The sequence below is a fragment of the Corvus moneduloides genome, chromosome 2 (assembly GCF_009650955.1).
Source record: "Corvus moneduloides isolate bCorMon1 chromosome 2, bCorMon1.pri, whole genome shotgun sequence".
Classification (NCBI taxonomy): Eukaryota; Metazoa; Chordata; class Aves; order Passeriformes; family Corvidae; genus Corvus; species Corvus moneduloides.
This window is the reverse complement of record NC_045477.1, coordinates 106973885-106981834: the sequence shown is the minus strand read 5'-3', so window position 1 is coordinate 106981834 and position 7950 is coordinate 106973885.

Here is a 7950-nt window from a genome sequence, read left to right as displayed (position 1 = left end):
CAGTGATACTCGGCTGCTGCTTCTGCAGGAAAACTGGGGCGTGTGTGCGGGGAGAGCGAGTTGCGCAAGGAAGTTGTGCCAGGAATTGCTGCGGGTGTAGCCGAGGCCGGGACTGCAGGCAGCGCTTCCCCTGGAGATGCCCGTGTGAGCCATCGTCCGCCCCGCCACGGGGCTTCTGCTCGAGGGCGGCGGCGCCGGGATACAGGATCGCCTCTGTGGAAACAAGGATTCAGCACAGGAAGCGGGGCATTAAGCTGCCAAGGCACACCTGCGCTCCCGTGAATCACCGTCCGTGCCATGAGCACACGTGGGCCTCGGGTGTCGGGGACTGCAGGGGGATGACTTAGAACTGGTGGAAACAAACATCCTAGAAATACGTATGTTCCTGCTTTCCGGGAAAACAAATGTACCCACTTCATGTCTGACGGGAACTTTAGAGTTACTGAGCCTAAGCACTTACTACTTCAGAGAATAGGTCTAGAGTTAGTGTTGACTAAAGTAGCTGCAGTGGGGCAGTAACTGCTTAAAGTATCTTGTCCTTACGTCTTAAACCTATATTTACCAGAAGTATTCAACTTTTAATTTCAAGATGAAAAACAATTTTACATTTTTTGGTACCATCCTAATCTTTAGATGGAAGTTTTGTCCCCCCAAAACACTTGTTCTTTTACAAACATGCCTAATACTGCTAAAAATTCTTGGAGAAAGAAAGAAGGCCCACTCCTCTTCCGCAGCAGAATTTTGTTGTTTTAGTATTTTTCCCATGCACCCCTTCCATTTGAGAGTGGCAAGAGATCCATTCATCAGACATGCTCTGTTTGATCCCTGGATAGTTCATGCAATCCTTAAATAGGGCTTTAAGATTATTTTTAATTTCTCCCAAGCATTATATGAAAGTATATATATATATATATATCAAACATAAATTACTTTTGTACCTTCCCCCTCTCAGACACTTTTTGAATGGAAGGAAGATTAATTTCAAGTAAGAGCTACTTGGAGAGAATGGGATAAAGAATCACAGAGCTCTTGCTGTCTGTAATAAAATTAATTGTGAGGCCCGTTTTGGTGAATTTCGGTGCCAGGGAGGTTAGCATACATTGTGCAGCAGAAGCAGGCACAAGGCTGCTCTGTCAAGGAGAATAAAGTTTTCTTCAAAAATTATCAGATGTCAGAGAATATATTTCCAGCAAAAGTTCTTTTCACACATGAACTGCCTGTTCTTTTGGGTTTTTTTCTGCTGATAAAGTGATGCAGATGAATTATAATTGTTTTGTGAAGAAAGATGGTCTCCCTAATAACTCAGTTTACTAGAAGTTCAGGTTTTTTTGAGGATAGCTGATGCAGGTGTAGTAGGAGAGGTGCCATCAGCTTCAGGACTCAGGTCTCCGGTGCACTGTTTGCCTGCTGTGCTGTTGTCCTCTGGAGAACACAAATGAGAAATTGAATGACAAGAATTACTTTTAGTATTTTAAATTACATTTAACATTCTCTCCCTGTGTCTCTTGTGTTCCTGTGCACTGCTTTCCCTCAAAAATGCACGTACCAACAAAGCGCATGTCAACAGTATGGGAAATTTATATTCCATTCCTGCAAATAAATACATGTACTGAGAACATATTTTCAGTTGTGCCCTGTAAATGACCTTGCTGGAGATTGCTCGTGCAATCTTATGCACCAGGAGCAGCCAAGTAGCTGTTCCACCCAATTGGCATTGCCAAGAAGGTGTAGTGGTCTCAAGTTTTGACAGGCAAGAAGCTGAAATTCTAGGAAAATTAGTTCTTTTAAATTATTATTTAGGATATAACTAAGTATCCCTTGGTAGAAATCTTTAGTCATCAACTTTTTACAAATTTTTGGAGCACTCTGTTTTTATGAACTATAGCCAAGTTACGTGGTTATCACCCTGATAAGAGTAGTCTGTCTTCATGAGCCCTCTACTCTTATCAGCCAGATTGACACATCTCTTAGCTACTTCACTGCCCTCATTGCAGAGGGGCTCCCAGGCAACTGGGTGAAAAATTAGTTCCTTCATTATGTTTAAACACATCAGCAAGGTGACAACTAGAACAAGACGTTCAAATCTTTAACCAAGACAATTGAGAAACTGGGAAATAAAAATAAAATTTCTTTTCTTGCAGCATTGTAACAACATACAGTGCAGTCAGGAAACTATTTAGTTTTGTCCCTTTCTCATGATGATTATGATAATTGCTTCCATTGGACCTTGGAAGAAGGTCGGGACTATCAGAATTTTTATTGGAACATTTCCCTCCTCGTTAAACCATGACACTGAGTAGGAGCAGTAATTCTTCCAGTGTTATTTTTCACAGAGTAACTAATCAAATATGAAAATGAAGGCAGGAGGGAAACAGAAAAATACAGACAAAAAAAAAACCCCAACCCAAACCATCACACTTTACAGGATCCTAAAATTGAGTGATGGCTACTAGGGAAGTTGCCTGGGGTCCATTGTGGACAACATGGCAAACATGTACTGGCTGAACATACTATATAGTTATAGATAAAAACAAACAAGATGCCAGCATACATGTGGAATGAGACGAGGAGAAATACAGAAAATGGAACCAGCATGCGTCAGCTTGGTGGTGCTTTCTTGTATGTGCTTGTTGCATGTCCCACCTCCCTCCCAGAAAATGACCTCTGAAGGAGAATAAGTTTTAAAGAAAGCTCCCACACACTATTTGGTATATGGAAAAATGCCCCCATTAAAATTTGAAAAGAGTGAAGTTTGAAATGTCTTGCTTGGCTCAGGAAAGTAACTTGTGGGACATAAATTACCTTGCAAAGAAGGCAAAGTCAAGTTCTTCTGTTTTCCTATGTTACACATTGCTCAGGTAAATTAAAACCCAGCATATTCAAAACCAATAAAAAGATTTTCCCCCTTCACACATCAATAATACCCCACAATACCAGGGACGCAATGAATTTGTTTTAAAAAGGAGCTGTACTTTTTAATGAATAAAAACAAAATCTATTTGCATATTTGTGCAAACATACTTTGCAATAGAATTCAGATTTCAGCCACTGGGGTAGGAAGGGGAGCCTTGGCCCATGGTGAGGAGGCAGGTGGTTGGTCTGGGGCTCTGGTGAACCTGGCATTGCTCACTCTAACACTGCTCCTCTCCTGTGTTAACAGCACCCAGGACTGGGGGCCTGACACCCAAGCCAGAAGCAACTCTTGCACTTGTGACTTAAATGTGCTGGTGATTTTCTTCCTTCTTTTTTTCTTCCCCAGGCCAAAGGGATGCAGACCATTCCCTACTACACCCCTTGGCACGTGACCTCCAAAGCTGGGTTGCTTGCCAGCTCCACTGGGAACAGTGCAGTGGCCAGGATGGAGAGATTGCTAGCTTACTCAGGGCAAACATTATTAGTGGTCTTTCTAATTGCTTATAGCCATTCTGTTTTCAACATGTGCTCAGACATGTCAGCTGACTAGTAAGTATATCCATAGCCAGAGAAACCCCAAGTGGGTTGGATAACAACATTCCTCCACCTGAAAGATCCTTTGCACCAGTATTTTCGCCTGCTTAGGCAATGGTTCCTGCTTTTTCATGTACATGCCCACTAATTTTTTTGACACTACATCCCACCAAGGGATTGTTGTTTCCACATCCACAACAAATATCTGTGGAGGCTCCTCTCCACCCAGTAATGTCCTTACAGCAGGACCTTTCATCCACCCAACACATGATGGGCCTGAAAGTCCTGTTACACATGATACAGGATGAAAGGTGGTGATGATACAGCACAACCAAAACTGTTTGATGTTTAAATTGCTGGCATCAAAGTCATGAAAGGGCACAAGGCCAGCATTAAAACATTTCTGAAGTAAGTGGGACAAGAAGCTAGGTGTAATCAACCCATTCTCTGACCATTATTTGATTGTGAGGTTAAATGGGTTTACTTTGGAAGGAGAGGAAATACAGGAAAGCTGCAGTTTTATCTGGCTCTGAAGCCTTCACATTTGCATATGGAAACCATAGCCATGAGAACAAGGAAATACAAACTACCCCGGAATTAAGGTTTTATGCAGGCATACAAGTAAAAAGACCCCCGCTAAGCATGGTTTTCTTTAGAGCATCATATATCAGAGCAGGCATCAAATATTTACTCTTTTAATTTTATATAAAGCCCTTAACTAAAGGCGTTTTTCTTGTCTTTCCCTACTTTGCCAGAATCACACGGAGACAACCTATCTGCCCATGTAGTTTTGTGTTAAGTATACCTCCCAAGTTTATCTGGAGAGGTTTGTCATAGATTCATGAATTCCTGAATTAGCAAAGGAAAATGTCACCAACCTGTCCATAATGAAAACCAGACTTTTAGGAAATGAAGCAAGTGGTTTCATTCTTAATATCTACAGAGAGCCATCTCATTACAAATGATAGTGTGACAAACTAATGCTAATTATTTTGGTTGCCCCTTGTCTCTCAATGGTATCTAGTTAAAAGTTAACAACGGAAAAGTACATTATAATTTCTTTAATATATTTAGACACTTTGATACATGTGGTTCTGCATTTATATGTATGCATGGTCTCTATCTCTCTATCTATCTATAGCAAATGCTGGGCTATACTGAGAATAAAACAAAGCCATGCATGTCTTTTGATATTTTTGTAGAAATTGTTGTTTTCTCCAATAGTTAACTGTAATACATACAAAGAAAATATAGCAAGAAATTAATTGGTTTACTTGCCATTTTGTTAAAATATTAGAACTATGATCTAACACACACAAACACTCCAAAAGAGAAAAGCATTGAAAATTAGTATTTTGGAAGAAAAATCTACTAATGGATAATGCTATTTAAGGCTAGGCTACTGTACTGCTGCTACAGATCTAGCAGTCAGCACTTAGTGAGACATAAGAGTATCAGGGCAGACAATACATCTTGTAGACTTCTGCTGAATTGAAACCCAGCCCTTTATCAAGGTGATGCTGTTTCAGTTTTTACTTCCTTTCTTTTATATATTCTCTGTGTTCTTTACACATATATTTGCAGCTTTGTAGCTTCTTATTGTAGCTTAGCTTCAGCATTTTCCTAGGCAGGAAGACAAAACAAATTCCAGGACCCCTGTGCTATCTTGGTTCTCCTTTGAGGCCAAGGTTGAAACCAGCTTTTTGAGACGTATTTTTTTAAACAGGGCCTGGTCCCCCCTGGAGGGGGGGAGAATTTAGAACTGGGGGGGATTACTCCACAGGGCATGTTGTTAATTGGGGGACTCTTGTCAAATATGCTAATGCGCGGGATCTATAAAAATTGTACATGCGCCACACGGGGTATGTATCTTCATCATTTTCCACCTAACAAGCTGTGCACCTGAGGATCCTTATATAAAGGTACCCCTTTTTATCACCCTAACTGTGTCTGGCTCATATTTTTAGGACCAGAGAAAAAGGCATCAGTTCTGGTGACTCTTCGGTGGGACAGGAGGGACTTCTGCATCCAGCTTCTCGGATTGAGAACCATCCCGCTCCCCCACCCCTCCCACACGGACTTTTGTTGGCATTTTACAACGGGGGCTTTGCGGCGGTCCGGGGAACCGCGAAACTGTCGATGTTCCAAAAGAATCCTGCACAGAAGGAAGGTACGATAAAAGGGGTATTTCATTGCTAGCATCTGGGGGTTCTGTATTTAGAGATCTCTGGTGGTCCTGGTAGGGCGGGGGAGCAGCCAGGGGGGTTGCAGCGGGGGATCCCATTCCCGCAAGGAAGCTGTGGGGGGGAGGGGGATGCCCTTTTCCTCTTCACAGGGCCTGAAGACTGCAGGTGCACAGCTCGGCCTGCGGTGTGGGGGTAAAGCTCCGGTGGCTGAAGGGTCAGTGGGGCAGCTGGAATCCCAGCCAGGGAGCTTTTTGCGCGCGCTCCTCCTGCTTTCTCTGTAGGCTCCAGGGGTATTATAGAGATCAGTTTGTAAGCTCTGGTGAGGGGGGAATATAAGTTCGAATCCTGGGCTGGACTCTGGGACTAGCAGCTCTTTTCTCAGCAGTTTTTCTGTTTGTAAATAAGGACATGGGGTGTGCATATTCCAAGGAAGGCACGCAGATACCCCGTGACTGCCCCTTAGATCTAATATTAAAACATTGGCATTTGCTAACCAGGGAAAGAACACCTCTTATCATGGAAGAATTGATTCGCCTCTCGACACAGATCTGGCCATTGCAGAGGTTACGAGGGGGAAGGAGCTGGCCTCGCTTTGGCAGCCTAGAAGATGAATTAATTACAGAATTGTTATTAGATCTTAGGTCTCAGAGGAGATGGGACGAATTAAGATATGTAGAATTATTTGCAATATTCATAAACAGACCGGAGGCAAATAAACCTGAGAAAAACTGCTTTGAGATGGCCGTAAGAGAGAAAAGAAAGGATGAAAAAGAGGAGCCTCTTCCTAGCCCAGTCTGTGCTGATAAATCCAACGTGCCCGATGTGGATATGGTGGCACCGGCTTTGCGGGGGGAGAGGGGAACCCCCCCCTTGCCACCCCCACCGCCACCCCCACTGGTGGGGGTGGGAGGGAGACCCGACACGGCCACCTCCACCTGCCGCGGGGGCGGAGCCGGGGCCGGAGACAGAGGCGGGTCTGCCACGGTGCCCGACTGCCCCAGAGGTGGGGACAGGGCCGGAGACAGGGAAGGGTCTGCCACGGTGCCCGACTGCCCCAGAGGTGGGGACAGGGCCGGAGACAGGGAAGGGTCTGCCACGGTCCCCGACTGCCCCAGAGGTGGGGACAGGGCCGGAGACAGGGACGGGTCTGCCACGGTGCCCGACTGCCCCAGAGGTGGGGACAGGGCCGGAGACAGAGGCGGGTCTGCCACGGTCCCCGACTGCCCCAGAGGTGGGGACAGGGCCGGAGACAGGGAAGGGTCTGCCACGGTGCCCGACTGCCCCAGAGGTGGGGACAGGGCCGGAGACAGGGAAGGGTCTGCCACGGTGCCCGACTGCCCCAGAGGTGGGGACAGGGCCGGAGACAGGGAAGGGTCTGCCACGGTGCCCGACTGCCCCAGAGGTGGGGACAGGGCCGGAGACAGGGACGGGTCTGCCACGGTCCTCGACTGCCCCAGAGGTGGGGACAGGGCCGGAGACAGGGACGGGTCTGCCACGGTCCCCGACTGCCCCAGAGGTGGGGACAGGGCCGGGGCCCGGGCGCTGCCCCCGGCCCGCTGCACGGTCCCCGCTAGAGCTGAGGGAGCTGTCCCCAGCTGGCGTTCAGCCGATGTGACACCCAGTACCGGCGGGACAGCCCCGATTACAAGCGAGCAGGGTGGTTCTGACACAGGTAGCTCTTCAGAAGATGAAACTGAGGACAAAGCTGCTGCAGCCACTGTAGCCAGAAAGAAGAGGGGAAAAGCAGCCCGAGTGCTTCTTCTGGCCACAGAAGCACCAGATCCAGTGGCAGAACAAACCAGATCTAAAAAAGGGGAATCAGAAAGGGAGGAGCCTACCATACAAACATCTTCAAAGCAGGCTGTGGGGAATCAAGGTGTGATTTACATAACAATACCGTTTTTACTGGTAGAAGTGCAGCAGTGGAAAGCCTTGGTTGGACGATATAGAGACAATCCAGAGAAGGTAGCTAATCTTGTGAGAAGGGCTATTAAGATATATAACCCAGACTGGAAAGATCTGAATGTAGTGCTAGACACATTACTAGATGAAACAGAAAAAGAAATGGTTAATAAGGCTGTTATATCTATTATAGAGATTCTAGTTACAGCTGGAAGTCTTCAAGGGTCAGTTAATGATATTTTCCCTTTAAATGACCCAGGATGGGACCCTAATGTGGCAGAACAAACGGCAAAGTTAAAACGTTATCAGGATTGGATAGTATTTGGCCTAAAACATACCATCCCTAAAGCAGTGAATTGGTCCAAATTATATGAAGTCAGACAAGACAGAAAAGAAAACCCTACAGACTTCTTGA